At 41.2% G+C, this 15775-nt stretch overlaps 1 protein-coding gene across 8 annotated transcripts in view; it reads right to left on the bottom strand.

The window, feature by feature from the left end:
- The window catches only part of PLXNB2 (plexin B2), a 519751-nt gene that overhangs the window by 334263 nt on the left and 169713 nt on the right, over positions 1–15775 (bottom strand). The window contains exon 1 of one of the 8 annotated variants that reach the window (XM_061640187.1): positions 12535–12554. The exons of the other annotated variants lie outside the window; for them this stretch is intronic. The gene's annotated coding sequence lies outside the window, so the exon portion shown is untranslated. Of the gene's footprint in view, positions 1–12534; positions 12555–15775 lie in introns of those variants that run through there. 8 annotated transcript variants of the gene reach the window in all.

The following is a 15775-nucleotide window of genomic DNA, read 5'->3' as shown; positions in this document are numbered from 1 at the left end:
ATATATATATTTGTGCAAGAGCCAGTGTGGTGTAGTGGTTAAGGTGCTGGATTACGACCTGGGAGACCAGGGTTCGAATCCTCATACCGCCACGAAGCTCACTGGGTGACCTTGGGCCAGTCACTGCCTCTCAGCCTCAGAGGAAGTCAATGGAAAAACCCCTCTGAATATTGCTTACCATCAAAACCATATTCATAGGCTCGCCATAAGTCGGAATCGACTTGAAGACACCCCATTTCCATTTTTTCCATATATTTGTGCAAAAGTGCAAAATCATGCAGTATTTATAGCCATGTGTACAATGCTCTTATCTTGTTACATGCCTTTTTAGAGCCCTCAACAGCATCTTGAGTTGCCTTAAGGAAAATAAATTCAACAATTACTAATTTTAGTTACCAAGCTACAGAATTCAAATGAAATGTAGGATGACATTTTAAGAAAAGTTATAAGAGATATCAGCTCTGCAAATTGTTAGTTAATGCATAATTAATTCTAAACTTATAACTACATTACAGCCATGGAAGTCTTCTCTGTGATGAGAGATTGGAAAGATAATGAAAACATTTATCTTACAAGCCATGAATGAAACAGGAAACAATGAAACCATAAAAAGTAATAGCAGAAAGCACTACACTGTCTCTCTCAATACCAACTGCAAAACTAAAACAATTATATGATTTGATATCAAACATTAAACTATTTGCTTCTTTAAACTAATGGGAATGAGTGGATTTTTAGTGACTGTGGCTGCCATTTGAATTGACAGCTTAAGAGTGTTGTTATATTCACAAAACCAATACAGTTTAATTTAGCTCTCAGAAATGTAGATTCCAGTTTCTATTTTCAATAAGTTAAGTCAATCTTCAACAATTACCAGGAGACCTGCTCCTCATCTTGAATTCGATGGTTCATGCAGTATAAAATAAAGCTTTTACTAGACAAGAAAGTAAGTCTAATTTTTTAGTTGAACAAGACAATTTTTCCAATGTGTTTGAGTAGCTGGCAAAAATAATAATTTACATAGTTCTTTCAAGTGCTTATATACATTATCTTCTTGTAATCTTTATCTACCACTATAAGGTGGTTTAGTATTAAGGCTACCTAATGAATTCATACCCAAGGTGAGATCAAAACTGTGACTTTCTTGGTGTGTACTACAACCTCTTTGCTACTGTGCTAGGCTGTGCTAGTTCTTACACTAAGGCTGCGATCCAATGCACACTTACATGGGAGTAAGTCCCACTGAATCCAATGGAGTTTACTTCTGAGTAGACATGTATTGGATTGCAGCCTAAGATACAATTTCATGTGAGTAAGGTCCATGGAACTTAATAGAACTTATTTATAAGTAGATAGTTATATGGTTCTGCTGTTATACTGTATATTTGTGCTGTACAGTTCCTTAGAGCGAATCACCAATAAGAAATGCAAATATTGCTCGTTTAGACCACAGAAGGAAAAGGTTCCCTACGTTGACAATGGAATAGCAGAGGACCATATGGAGAACTTTCTCTATCTATAGCCAATTATAAGAAAATGTTTGTTGTGTACACAGTCTCAACCAGTTTAAAATAAACTAAGTCAGACAAATGTACTACTATTGGGTGCATTTGTTTGCCTGTACTCCCCCGCAAACAGATTTGTTGCCTTGTAGCATGTTAACATACAACTGGAATTGCAATACTGCCTGCTGGATAAATACTTGAATACATATATGAAGAACAAAATAAACCAACAAACCAACCATGCACAGTAAGAGGTAGTGAAAACTCTTAGCAACATGTCACTGCTCATAGAGGTCTAGTAGGAACAGTTCCCTTGCTTAAATAAGAATCTCCATTTGTAATACAAATGTCCAAACCAGTGCTGGTACTTGGTTGTCTTTATAGCATTGAAGCCTATAGGTTTATACAGGAAACTATCCTTTCAAAAACCATTTCCACACCGTGATTTAACATTTAAATAAGCTACCCTGGAGGTTTGGACTAAATGTTGTTAGTATGCAGATGACACAGTTCTACCTGTCTATTCCATGTACTAGTCCCAGGGGAACAGTGGAAAACCTTAAAAAGGTATCTGGGGGCAGTTTTGGGATGGCTGAGAGCTAACAAGGTGAAAGAATTAAGCTGATATGGAAAGCTATCCCCAAAAACTTAACCTTAGTCTTCTATCTTTCATAATTTCACAATTAAGCTTTGAATGAATTCTTTATTGCATAGTCAACAGACCTCAGCAATCAAAAAATAAAATACAGAGAAATAGATAAATACATACATGACCAAAAAAAACAAAACAGAAACATAAAATCAAGGCTGCACGCCAAGCAGATTCTTCCTTATCTGCATGGCCTGATTTATAAATTTGCCTACAGCAAGGGTAATAAATTCATCTGTACCCTGTAAAAGAAGAATTAGCAATGTGTTTTTAGATCGGCCTGGGAAGGTTAAAAAGATAGGGGATAAAAGATTGTTTCTAACATGATCATAAAATTTACAGTGGAATAAAACATGCGAAACAGTCTCAGTCTCGTAGGCATTGCATGGGCAAAACCTAAGATTTCTTGGGATCTTATTGAATCTTCCTTCAAGAAATTTGGAGGGAAGAGTATCGAAACGGGCCAAAGTAAAGGCCCTCCTATATTTGGGAACAGAGAGCCAGTGTAAATAACGCTGGCCGTCAGCACTAGGTAGAACACTCAGGCCCAAAGCCCGGGGAGAGCAAGGGCCTGACGCCTTGGCCAGTAGCTCTTGGTTGTCGATATCGGTTAGCCTACGTCTAACCACAGCCTTGGCCGCAGTAAGATCCATATTTAACAATTCTGAAGAAGAGAGCCCGACTGATAGAATTTTTTCTACGATAAGTGATGGCCATGAGGCGTTAAAAGAGCTGGCCAGTGTTCGCCTGGCGTAAAATTCTGGGGTAAGTGTGTAGAAGCAGCGGAGCCAGAAGTAGATGGTGCATAGCCAAGTTAGACAGTATAAAGAATTTAGTCCTGCTTCAAGTAGAAGCGTAGCCCCAGAAACGCATCTGGGGACACCAAAGATGGATCTTAGGGAAGAATAAAGAATGCCATCAATGCGGCCTTTGGAATAAGGCAGCCAAATTGGGGTTCCGTATGTCAGCATCGGTATAATTTTGGTGCGAATTATGCGTGTTGCTGCTGGGATACACTTTCCACCATTAGTAAAATAAAAACGAGTGATAGCTCCAAAATTTTTGCTTGCCTTTGCTTTTATATAATTGATTTGGGAGGTCCAGCAGCCCGACTCTTGAAACCATATCCCAAGATATTTATAAGAATTAACTTGCTCAATTCTAGTAGAGCCTAGGCGCCAGGGAAATCTAGCCTTTTTCTTTGAAAAGACTACCACTTTGGATTTTGTGTGATTAATAGATAAGGTATTAGCATTGCAGTAAGCTGCAAAGCCAGTCAATAGTCTTGTCATGCCTAGTTGAGTTCGTGATAATAAGACTGTGTCATCCGCATAGAGGAGGATATGCACTTTGTCAACACCTAGTTTGGGAGAGTGTGATTGTATATCCTCCAAGGCTGTAGGGAGATCAGCCAGATAAAGGTTAAATAGCATAGGCGCCAGTACGCAGCCTTGCCTGACACCTCGTGTAGACCGTATCTCGTGAGAGAGGTGGCCTTGAGGGTTACACTGAACTCGGACAGAGGTGTTGTGGTATAATGCTGCTATTAGGCATAAAAGTCGTTTATCGATATGTAAGGATTCTAGTTTATTCCAGAGACGAGGCCATGAGATGGAATCAAAAGCTGACTTTAAATCGATGAAGGCAGCAAAGAGTTTGCCTCCACCTGGTCTAGAGTATTTATAAGCCAGCTGGGCCAGGGTTAGACAGTGATCTAAGGCCGAGTGGCCTGGTTTAAAACCAATCTGTTCGTTGCCCAGGATATTATTGGAGCTAACCCATGAATTTAGCTTATTGCCAAGATAACTGGCATAAATCTTGCCCACGACCGAGAGCAAGCTTATAGGTCGATAATTGTTCGGGTCATTGCGTGGTCCTTTCTTGTAAATTGGGATAATAAAAGCCTTGAGCCAAGAGACCGGGATCAATCCAGATTTGTTAATATTCGTAAAGACAGAGGCTAACATAGGGGCCCACCAGGTTATGTTAGACTTGAGTAATTCAGGTGGGATGTCATCGGGTCCTGCCGCTTTGCCGTTTTTTAGTTTTATAATCAGATCGGCAATGGAGTCAGGTTCAACTGGGGGCCATTCAGGAGTATCTTTCAGTACAGGGAAAGAAGAGTAGATATCTAAAGGGACCTCATTGTTAAATACATCATGAAAGTGTTGTTCCCAGGTTTCAGTGGTTATGAGGCAATCGGGGCTGTCGTTGTTGTTGGATAGAGCTCCTGAGACTAGCTGCCAGAAAGTCTTGGAATTGCGAGTTGCAATTGCAACCTCAAGCAAGTGCCAAGATTCCTGTATAGCCTCGTGTTTCTTTTTAATTATCAGTTTTTTGTATTCTCTGCGCAGAACATAATAAGAGTGTGGAAGCTGACGTTCGTTGTTACTGCGATAAGTGCGGTATGCAGAACTAATCTTGCGCTTTAAGGCTCTACAGTCTTTATCGAACCAGCGGTTGCGTGGAGCTTTATAATGACCGTGGTTAGACGCTAGAGACTTATAGATTATAGCATTTACAGATTTAATCAGGTCAGCATAAATGGTCAAGCCTACACTCGGCAAGTCAGTCAGGGTCAGTTGAGTTACCAACTGCACTGTATGTGGAAATTTGACAAATTGGGAGAATATCTGGTCAAATTTAGGTGACCACGATTTTATTGTAAGTATCCAGTGGGGATGGATTTGGGAAACACAAAGGAGGTTTATATAAATGGGCTTTACCATGAACATTAAAAGAATACTCAAGAGGTAAATGGTCACTGTCTGTGCGGTCAGGAACTCTGAAGTGATGATTAGTATAGTCCTTCTGGGTAGGTATGATGATATAGTCGACTACATTTGAACCCCATGAGGAAACGAAAGTGCATTCTCCCCAGTCATCTCCCGGGCAGGACCCATTTAGAATAGACAGTTGGTGTTTAAATACAAACTGAAGGAGGGCAATTCCAGCTGTATTTAAAAGGCAGTCTTTTGAATGGCGAGCTTTGCTCTTGAGATGTTTCTTGTCGACATTCAAAAGAAAACCTAGCTGAGGGGCATCCACCAGGTAAGACCCAGTCCTTGCACTGAAATCACCAGCTAAGACAGGGCAAGCTTGAGGATACATAGAAGACCAGTAGACATACAGGGAATCAAACCAAATCCAGTTAGACAGGATAGTCTCTCTGTTAGAGGTAGGAGAGAAGTAAATATTAAAGACTAGCAGGGACATATGAAATGACCTAAATTCCACAAGCAGGATAGAAACCATAAGGCTATTAGTCATTGGATCAGGAATCGGGAGCTCGGTTACTTTAACGTCTAGCGCAGAGAAGACAAAAGTACATAGGCCTTGTCTGGCTCTTCCCTTTCTTCTGGAAGAGAAAGCTGGGGTGCAGAAGGAAGCAAATCCATCAATATAGATCTGATTTTCACACCAGGTCTCCTGAAGTAAAATAACATCAAAGTTAGTTAAATAAGCCAGGAGACCTGGGTCACTACGCTTGCAGTTCCACCCAGCAATGTTCCAGGATAGAATTTTTAGAGAGAGAGGAGAGAAGAAAGGGGAACTAGTCAGTCACTCTCATCTATAATTTCTAGTTGGGGAAGAGAGGCCATCAGAACACAGCAGTTGTTAAAAGGGGCAGAAGGAATCAAAGGTTGAGACGGAGATATCAATGATCTGCTTTTAGTATTTGGGGATCCCAATTGATGGGGGTCCAGAAAGCGGGCGGCCTGCCAGTCGAGGGGTTTCTGGTTAAAAAATTTTGTATGGTCATAATATACCGAGGTTTGAAGTGGCTCCACATTTGTTTTGGGAGCCGTTAGGGGAGATGAGATCTTTAAACATTCCCGTTTAGGTGGACTTATGAGGCCCCTACATAGGGGCAGCTTAGATCGTGATAGAAGAACTATGTCAGGGCTTAAAGAGGGCCTGTTATTGAAGTAGTATTATGATGGGTAATTACAGGGGAAGCTTCAGGAGATAGGTTGGTGTAAAACTGCTTGTCAGAGGACATGGCCTCGTGGGATAGAGAGGGCATAAGAGGAGAGGGGATTAGGTCAACATTGTTAACGTTATTGTCAGGTAAAGTCTGACAAGTGACTTTTTGTTTCTGAATATTACCACTGTTAGTCCTGTTTTTTTTAAGGAGGGCAGTTAGAGATAGCAATCGGGACAGGATTAGGTGCTGTTCTTGAGTAGGAAGGGCGTCAAAACTGTTAACCAATAGAGATTCTTCTGGGTATAGACGTTCCACAACAGAGTCTAAGTTAGACCTGGGGAAACTTTCTGTACGGCCTTTACCAAAGGAATTTGACAAGACCAGTTTGGAAGGCACTGGATCATCTGTTGGTAATTTTATAGGGGAAGAAACTCCTATGTCAAATTCTCCAGTTGAGAGTTTCTATGGGTTTAGTATTTGACTAACGGATCGTGACTTGTTGTTACCTTTAAGCAAGGGAAAAGGAGAGGAATTGTCACTAAAGTATCTCTTGAGCTCAACACCTTGGAGTAGGAACTTCGCCTTGCAAGAATACACTACGTCGGCAATATAAGGAGAAGTAAACATGATCAAAGCACGTGCCGTTCTTGAGTTATAGTAGAGGTATTCAATCTTTTTGAAGGAGTCAGGATCCATCCGATGATTAACTACTGGAGACAAGAATTCCAGTAGATATACTATACGATCTTTCTGCGGCAGCCACCCATAGGGTTTCGGAAAATTGGTAAAAACCAGAGACAGTTGGTCTAGCTGAAGGCGCCACCTACGGGTTTCTAAAGATAGAAGGTGGGGATCATCAAAGTTGATGGAAGTGCCAGTTCCAACGGGAGAAGAAGCTACTCCTGTTTCCAGTGGTTGTATAATTATGTGCTGTTCAGTGGAGGTGGTGACAGTAGAGCATGAAGAGCAGGCTTTGGCGAGATGAATGAGCTGAGATGATTTGAGTCCGGAGCCTGGATTTACCGAAGTTTTGTTTCTTCGATTCAGAGCAGCTTTCCCCTTTTCCTTTCTGTCCATTAATTTAAAAAGTCTATTAAAATTCATCTTTGAGACCTTCCTAGAGTTGCCAGTAGTTTTAATGTTTTTTGTTTTCCTTTTTAAGTTGGGTGGAGCTTTTACAGACTTTCCTTTGATGTTCTTTTTGGCGATTGTTGCCACATTACTCCGAGGTTTACTGCAACTGGAGTTTGGGCTTGTTGTGTTGGAGGGTCTTACAACAGAGGTAAGGGTTTCTCTGGGTGATAGCTCAGATGGAAGACCATGTTCAGGTATAAGGTTAGAACCTTTGACTGGCTGAGATGGCAGAGCCAGTTCTCGAAAGGGCGTAGTAGATGTGGAGGACTGAAGCAAAACTGGATCCCCTTGGCTAGGCTGGAGGGAAGCTGTAAGCAGTGAGAGTTGTCCCATGCTTTCCGTTAAAAGATTCTTTATATGTTGTAAATCCTCAGTCCATCTGAAAAACAGGCTCTTTATTAAATCAAGTTGCATATTTAGAAGTTTAGTTGTCGTATTCTGATCCGTGGCGCCCAGGGATACTTCTTCCACATTAGGGGGCTGATTAGAAAAAAAAGAATGAGACTGTAGAGACGGCGACAGAATAGGAGATCTCACTGCCAGTCCGGGGTCGGTTGAAGTAAAACATGCAGGGCTTGCAGGTAAAGAGGGCTGAGCTGGGCTGAGGACCTGCGTAAAGTTTGGAGCAGGAGTGTTGGCAGACTTCCGTTCCGCCGCCAGTTCTGCTGCCAAGGAGCTTTCACCAGCTCTAATTCCCTCCCCTGGGTGGGGTTTCATTAGACATTGAGGGCCAATCGACCAGTCCAAACAGGCATCCTCATACGCCAGCATAGAGGTGTTACAAGAAGCCACTGACAAAGACTCGGGACTGTCAGGAGCATAAAAGTCAGTGATTTTACATTGTTTGGACTTTTTAATGACTGTAGTTATGTCGTCAGTCAGTGGGACCATACTAAGTTCTTTATATCTTACTCTTGTAAGAACCATGATACCAGATTTGGAATCTCCAGGCTGTCTGTCTCTTTAAATTTAAGGCTTTAGAGTCGAGAAAAGAAAAAAAAGAAAGCCACAGCTAAAGTTTGAACTCAGCGTCCATCAGGTTTTTTAACATCCAGTATAGAAAGACATTATCAGACTGAAATCAGAAACTCCCACCAGCACAGGAAGGGCCTCTATAAAACCTAGGGGTGGCAACATCGAATCAAAAACAGCAGGAGTAAAAACAGTTCCCTTTGAAAACGTGGAAGTATCTTCCGAGGGGCTCTAAAACAGAGGCTCCAAGCCCCAGCTCAGCTTTCGAAGTGAAACTTGATACAAGTTGAGGTGAGAGCATTAGTGCCACCCGGCAGATACAGATAGGAACAGCACAGAAAACAAGGAAACAGGTTTAGTAAAATATAGGCAACAGAGAGCTCCACAGAGACGTCTTACCAGGGAGCAGCCATTTTCCCCTCACACAATTAAGCTTTGAAATCTCCAGAGTATTCATCACTAAACCAATCTTGTAAGGGGCACTAAACTGAATCATCAGTGAGTGACTCAGAAGCAGCTGAGTAAAAATCACTCTGTTTATTTACAAAGTTGCTGATTTTTGAGAACTAAAATGAGAACATTCATTAAAAGCTGACCGCAAATAGAGTAGAATATCACTGCTTGGCTGTTAAAAGAAAAGTTGAAGCCCACATTTCTGTTTGCTAGATATCTGAAACTTTAGTATGCTCAGAGATCCTTTGGGTTCACTTTACTTTTTATGCTCCCATGGTAGGATAGTCTGAATTGATAGTATTATTTTTGTGTGTGTGTGTTTATATTATAGTTGTAAACTGCTCAGAGAAGCCTAGCTGCTAAGAAGAGGCAAGATGTAAATGATGCTATAATTAAAGTAGCATATGAAAATATGATCTGCATGAGCCTTGGTGCAGAGGACTAATACATTAAACATTAATTATAAGTACTCAGTGAAAGAAATTGCTGAATGGAGTACAGACCCATATAACATCATGCTTCGATCATTCAAAAGAATTTTGCATACATCCTCTCAGTAACCCTTACAATAACCTAGTGAGGACATCCCGTTTGTAGGCACTTGAAGATTGCAGGGGAAGTAAGTTGTGTCTGGTGAAGTCAAGTCAAGGCAGGTGAAGTTTTAAAGAAGCATAAGACATGTCAGGCAAGGCCAGACAAACAGATAAAGTCAAGTCAAAAGCTCTCTTCTGCAGGGGGCAGTCAAAAAAGGGGGGCTTCGACAGATCCAAGTGAACCCTGCTCATTGAAGCTCTCTGTGGTAGCTATAAGAACATAAGAACATAAGAAGAGCCTGCTGGATCAGGCCAGTGGCCCATCTAGTCCAGCATCCTGTTCTCACAGTGGCCAACCAGGTGCCTGAGGGAAGCCCGCAAGCAGGACCCGAGTGCAAAAACACTCTCCCCTCCTGAAGCTTCCGGCAACTAGTTTTCAGAAGCATGCTGCCTCTGACTAGGGTGGCAGAGCACAGCCATCACGGCTAGTAGCCATTGATAGCCCTGTCCTCCATGAATTTGTCTAATCTTCTTTTAAAGCCATCCAAGCTGGTGGCCATTACTGCATCTTGTGGGAGCAAATTCCATAGTTTAACTATGCGCTGAGTAAAGAAGTACTTCCTTTTGTCTGTCCTGAATCTTCCAACATTCAGCTTCTTTGAATGTCCACGAGTTCTAGTATTATCAGAGAGGGAGAAGAACTTTTCTCTATCCACTTTCTCAATGCCATGCATAATTTTATACACTTCTATCATGTCTCCTCTGACCCGCCTTTTCTCTAAACTAAAAAGCCCTAAATGCTGCAACCTTTCCTCGTAAGGGAGTCGCTCCATCCCCTTGATCATTCTGGTTGCCCTCTTCTGAACCTTTTCCAACTCTATAATATCCTTTTTGAGATGAGGCGACCAGAACTGTACACAGTATTCCAAATGCGGCCGCACCATAGATTTATACAACGGCATTATGATATTGGCTGTTTTATTTTCAATACCTTTCCTAATTATCGCTAGCATGGAATTTGCCTTTTTCACAGCTGCCGCACGCTGGGTCGACATTTTCATCGTGCTGTCCACTATAACCCCGAGGTCTCTCTCCTGGTCGGTCACCGCCAGTTCAGACCCCATGAGCGTATATGTGAAATTCAGATTTTTTGCTCCAATATGCATAATTTTACACTTGTTTATATTGAATTGCATTTGCCATTTTTCCGCGCATTCACTCAGTTTGGAGAGGTCTTTTTGGAGCTCTTCGCAATCCCTTTTTGTTTTAACAACCCTGAACAATTTCGTGTCATCAGCAAACTTGGCCACTTCACTGCTCACTCCTAATTCTAGGTCATTAATGAACAAGTTGAAAAGTACAGCTCCCAATACTGATCCTTGAGGGACTCCGCTTTCTACAGCCCTCCATTGGGAGAACTGTCCATTTATTCCTACTCTCTGCTTTCTGCTTCTTAACCAGTTCCTTATCCACAAGAGCACCTCTCCTCTTATTCCATGACTGCTAAGCTTCCTCAGAAGTCTTTGGTGAGGTACCTTGCAGCTATAGCTTCACAATGGGGAGCTAAATCCAACTGAGGCCTTATGCAGGCTAGGAAGACCTGTAGTGTGGTTGGCTCTATCTCCCACCCCACAGAGGAGCTGGTTTTGTTGCAACAATGTATTTTGTGATTTAGCAGTCCTTGACTACTACAGGGCTGGGGAGACAGAGGTAATGCGGGATACATCCTGAGTCCATGGATGATGGTAGGGGTGTGTTCACTGGCTGCGAGGGCCATAAATAAGTTACTGGAAGTGCTCCCCCTAAAATAACCTGTCTGAGCCTCATCTTCAGCATAATCCTCCACTGCACGCTGCCAAGGCCTTACAGTTGGGGATCATGATAGTTGGCAGGAGGTTATTAGCATCCTGTTGGGGCTGCAGGAAACACTGGCTTGCCCAAAGCCACCTTCTGTGTTCATGACTGATGGTACCTCTCAAGTAATGCAAGAGCAAATAACAGACATTCACGAACAGAATACCAGTGTAACTGCCATCTCCAATTTACTGCTGTAATTCCCAGACTGTGTGCAATGGCATCCTCCTCTGATAGCAGATAATACTTCTGTGGGTCTGCGCTAGGAATGATTGAATGATCCAATCATACCAGATGCAGCAAGCAGCAGAATTTACCTGACCCTAGTGCAAGCTGATTGGAAGGAAGGCAAAAGCAGTGAATCATACAGTGGCACAGCAGCAGCCTCATCTGTGGGTAAGAACTTTGGGCTCACAGAAGCCTTTAATTGGGGAGTTCAAATTTTTGTGGCACACTAGCAATTTTCTCACAGCTCAGTCTGGGTATGGCTGTTATACACATTATATTGTCAAACAATGAATATACATAAAATGTGTGCAAACCTTTTCTATTCCTGTCTAGGAACACATACCATTGTCTGATTCACGGGTCACGTGCACCAGTTTCTCTTCCTTTTTTTCTTTTTTGAAGGGAAAAGAAATCGAACCCTGCAATCTAGTCATCATACTGCCAGTGACTTAATGGCCATTGCCGTGAAGAGATTCTTTGTGTGATATATTAAAAAAGTCAGGGTATCATTGGGCCCTTTCAAGGATAATAATGTGGTTTTACCCTGCAATTAAATCAGTACAAATGTGCAGTTATAATACTAGATTCAGCTGCAACCTTTCAGTCACACAAATGTGGCTGAAATCCCATGTTTTAAAAAAGAAAATCCATTATTGTAGGGCGACAATTATTTGTTTAATTTGCTGCTTCTCAATTCTCTCTTACCAAATACATGTTTTGAGCAGACAGAAACTGTTAAAACAGTTAAGCATGGAAAAGCACCTAAAGCAAAACAGGACTCTCACATATTTTTACCAAGATAGTAAAAAAATTCCCCACAAGGAAGGCTTTGACATTATCAGAGCCATCAATATTCTGAGCAGACATACTCATGTAAGCAGAAAACACCACAAAACGTGGGATCCATCTCCATTGTCAGAAAAATGTTTTTGTAAAAGGTTTGCTTATGAAGCTTTTCAACCCCCATTAAATAATATATATTGAAAATCATCAAATTGAATGTTGAACCTTAAAGACATGTTTATTTAATAAAAAAATTAAATACTATAGTACTTTAAACTTACTGAAAACTAAAGCTCAGCAGGCATGAATAAAGAAAAGTAAGTACTAGTACACTGATGAAAAAGCAGTCTGCCAAATTAATCTGACACTGGCAAGGCTTTGTAGGTGTTTCAGTTATCTATCTTATCTTTTTTAAAAGGAAAACAAAACCACCATGCTGTATAATTCTGGTAGATTTAATTACTTGTCTCACTCTAAACACAACGGAGAACTTACTGATACCAGCTGATATAAGTCACAGTCTCCCTTCCAGGCTGATCTACTGTTCCCCAAAATACATTTCTATGCTTTTTATTTCACCAGCTTCTCCTTTTCTTCTGGAGAAGCGCTGAGAACAAGGAAGTAAATCTGCACATCATCAGCATCTCTCTAGTCTAGACAACACAGAAGCATAGCTATACAAATGTACCACATTTTAAAGAAATCTCTCCCATGAATGCAAGTGAACCTGAAAGTAGGAGCACTTCTTGGCGAAGTGCTTTTATTTTACTATCAATTGTCAACTTGTGTTGGTCAGTTACATTCCAAATAAAATGTGGTACATATTTTTAGGATACAATTCTACACTGCAGGTTTGTATACCTGCTCAATTCTCTCATTCTCTCAAGTGAGGGACAAAACTTTAAAAAACAATGCAATAAATTTCATGTTCAAATTGAATTCCATCACCACAAGTAAGAGGTTTAGGTGTGAACAAAGACTCTGAACAAAGGAACACTTTCATGTGGAGCATATAGGTTATCTTGGTACTCTAGCAATCTGCGTGTGTAATGCAATGGGAGGATCTTCGCTATGTTAGAAAAGATCTACATGAAATGGGAGGGTCAAACAAAAGAGATGCTAGATTCCTTCAGTTCAGAAGCCTCTCTCTCTCATAACACTATAACTTGTGGAATCCAATGAAGCTGAATGTTGGAAGTTTCAGGGCAGACCAAAGAAAGCAATTTTTCACACACTGCATAGTTAAACTATGGGAGTGATGCAGTGATGGGCACCAACTTGGATGGCTTTAAAAGATTCACAGAGATAAGGCTAGCAATGGCTACTAGCCATTAAAGGTGATGCTCATTCTCCATAGTTCGAGGTGATATGCTTCTGCCCGAAACCACAGGAGGGGAGAGTGCTCTTCTGCTCAGGTCCTGCTTGTGGGCTTCCCATAGGCATCTGGTTGGCCACTGTGAGAACAGGATGCTGGACTAGAAGGGCCACTGGCCTGTTCCAGCAGGTGGTCTGGAAAAGGGCTTTCTCTGTGGCAGCCCCTAAACTGTGGAATGCCCTCCCCACAGAGGTGTGTCTAGCAACGTCACAGGATAGCTTATGTCATCTGCTGAGGACACACCTCTTTACTCTGGACTCTGACAGTTAATTTATATTGTTCCATTCCATTTGGAACATGTTTTATTATCAGAATGGTTGTATTTGTTTTAACAATTGTAGATTCTATTGCTGTAATCCATCCTGGGACCTTATAGTGAAAGACAGGTACAAAAATATTATAAACAAACCAACTTAAGAACCTGCCTTATACAGAGTCAGATTACTGGCCCATCCAGCAGGGGTGGGAAACCTTTTTGGCTCCATGCTGTGGGCGAACTTTGATAGGTGGGTGGGGACAACCCACCTGTCAAAATCCTGACCTTAGAGGTTGAAAGGCGGAGTGCAAGAAAGCTCTTTGCAATCCTCCCCTTGTCCTTTGCACCCCAGATATCAGGGGCATGAAGAAAAAAAGCAAGGAAGATCACAAAGGGCTTTCACAGCCTCCACACATGGCTCCTTTCCACCTCTTATTTCGGGCTTTAAAGAGCAGTGCTGGCAAGGAGAAGCAGTTTTCATTTAATGGAATCTGCTTACCACTCCTTGAGCAAGGTATGCTCCTAGTTGATGGGCAGTTAGAAGCATGCCTTGCTCCAGCAAAGGAACATCCTGGAGCACACTTTAAGCTCCCAGTTGTTCCTTTGAAGTCCCTCAGCTTCCTTACACCTGATATGGGCCAAATGGGAAGGTCTGGTAGGCCAAGTTGGCCCATGGGGTGGAGTTCCACTCCCCTCCCCAGGGGCCACACCAACTAGTGGAGGGTCTTCATTTCAAACACATTGTGATATATTGGTTTCTCAATAAGCTTAACCTCTTGCTTACCTCTCAGGTTATCCATATATAGACAGGGCCATAATTGCAGGCGCATATCATAGTTTATTGAATCATATCAGTCTGGGCAACAGGCCCAAGGAAGAAAGGGGCACAGAGAGGATAAAAGCATCCATTTTCACTTCTCTACTCATCACTGTGTTTCTACACTGCCAACAGGGAAAAGAGGAAGAGTGAGGAAAGGCAGCAGAGATCAAAAGTACATTTTTTTTTTGCTGTTGAATTATATTATTATGTTTTCCTCGTTTTACAGATTTTTTTTTCCTGGAAACCCAGAAAATCCTAATTCAATCAGAGGAGAGCCTCAAAGAGCTTTACAGAAAACTCTGGAAAGCTGATGTCAGTTTCACACATCTATTCTTTATATGCATGGATTTTTATATCCTCAACAATGTTTATCCCAACAAACAGAAACTTGACATATTTTCTCCATCCCAAGCAAGGATGGCTACATAATATCAGACTCTAGCATTCAGAATATTGATACTGACATCCAAGAATTTAAAGTGTCATCAAGCCCTGATACAGACCTAACTGAAGCTATTAAGAAGGTGATCTTTCAGTTTCATTAACTTTCTTTATTCCCCTTCCCACAGTTCAGTTTTTATGTGTTTAGATACTGGCAAAACAATTTGCCGTATGAAAGCTAACAGAAAGCTGCAAGATTGCAGAGATTAATTTTGCTAGAAGTTCATCAGTCTGCAAGAATCAAGTTTATGTTACTTGATACACAGAAGTACAAAATATGCTTCATGGCATTTGACATAAAAGTGTATCATACAATATTTATTTTTTAAAAGGTGCTGGAATATCCTGTCCTATTCAGACCATCACAGTTACCGTACAGCATAGTTTTAGCTTTGGGCAAAAAGTTTACATACTTCCAAACTAAAATAGTTAGATTATTTACTATACACATAGTTGGTGACTTGGTTTCAGAAGCAAGCTTCTAAGCAACAAACCACACAACTTGCCATATGGTACTATAGATTTTCACAACAGTATAGTACCAAAATATAAGATGTAGTCCTTCCCTAATAGTTTTTCATTTTCTCCGAATTAAGATGCAAATAAAACAACTGCCTGACAATCTCTTTCCACCAATTCTAAATAAAGTTTTTTCCCCACTGTAAAAATATTTTATTTGCCTGTTGAATTTTCATTCTGCCACTACTGCTGGCAATCCAGCCTGCATCCCTTGGGATCTAATTATTCCCCAGAATTAGAAAAAGAAAGCACTCCATTAGTTGGTCCTGGCATAACAACTTCTTATAAACGTATGAAGACTTAAGTACCAATATCTGTGAAATGA

This window comes from Rhineura floridana, chromosome 8 (genome assembly GCF_030035675.1).
Source record: "Rhineura floridana isolate rRhiFlo1 chromosome 8, rRhiFlo1.hap2, whole genome shotgun sequence".
Lineage (NCBI taxonomy): Eukaryota > Metazoa > Chordata > Lepidosauria > Squamata > Rhineuridae > Rhineura > Rhineura floridana.
The sequence above is the reverse complement of the archived record's forward strand: the minus strand, read 5'-3'. Positions and strand labels throughout refer to the sequence as shown.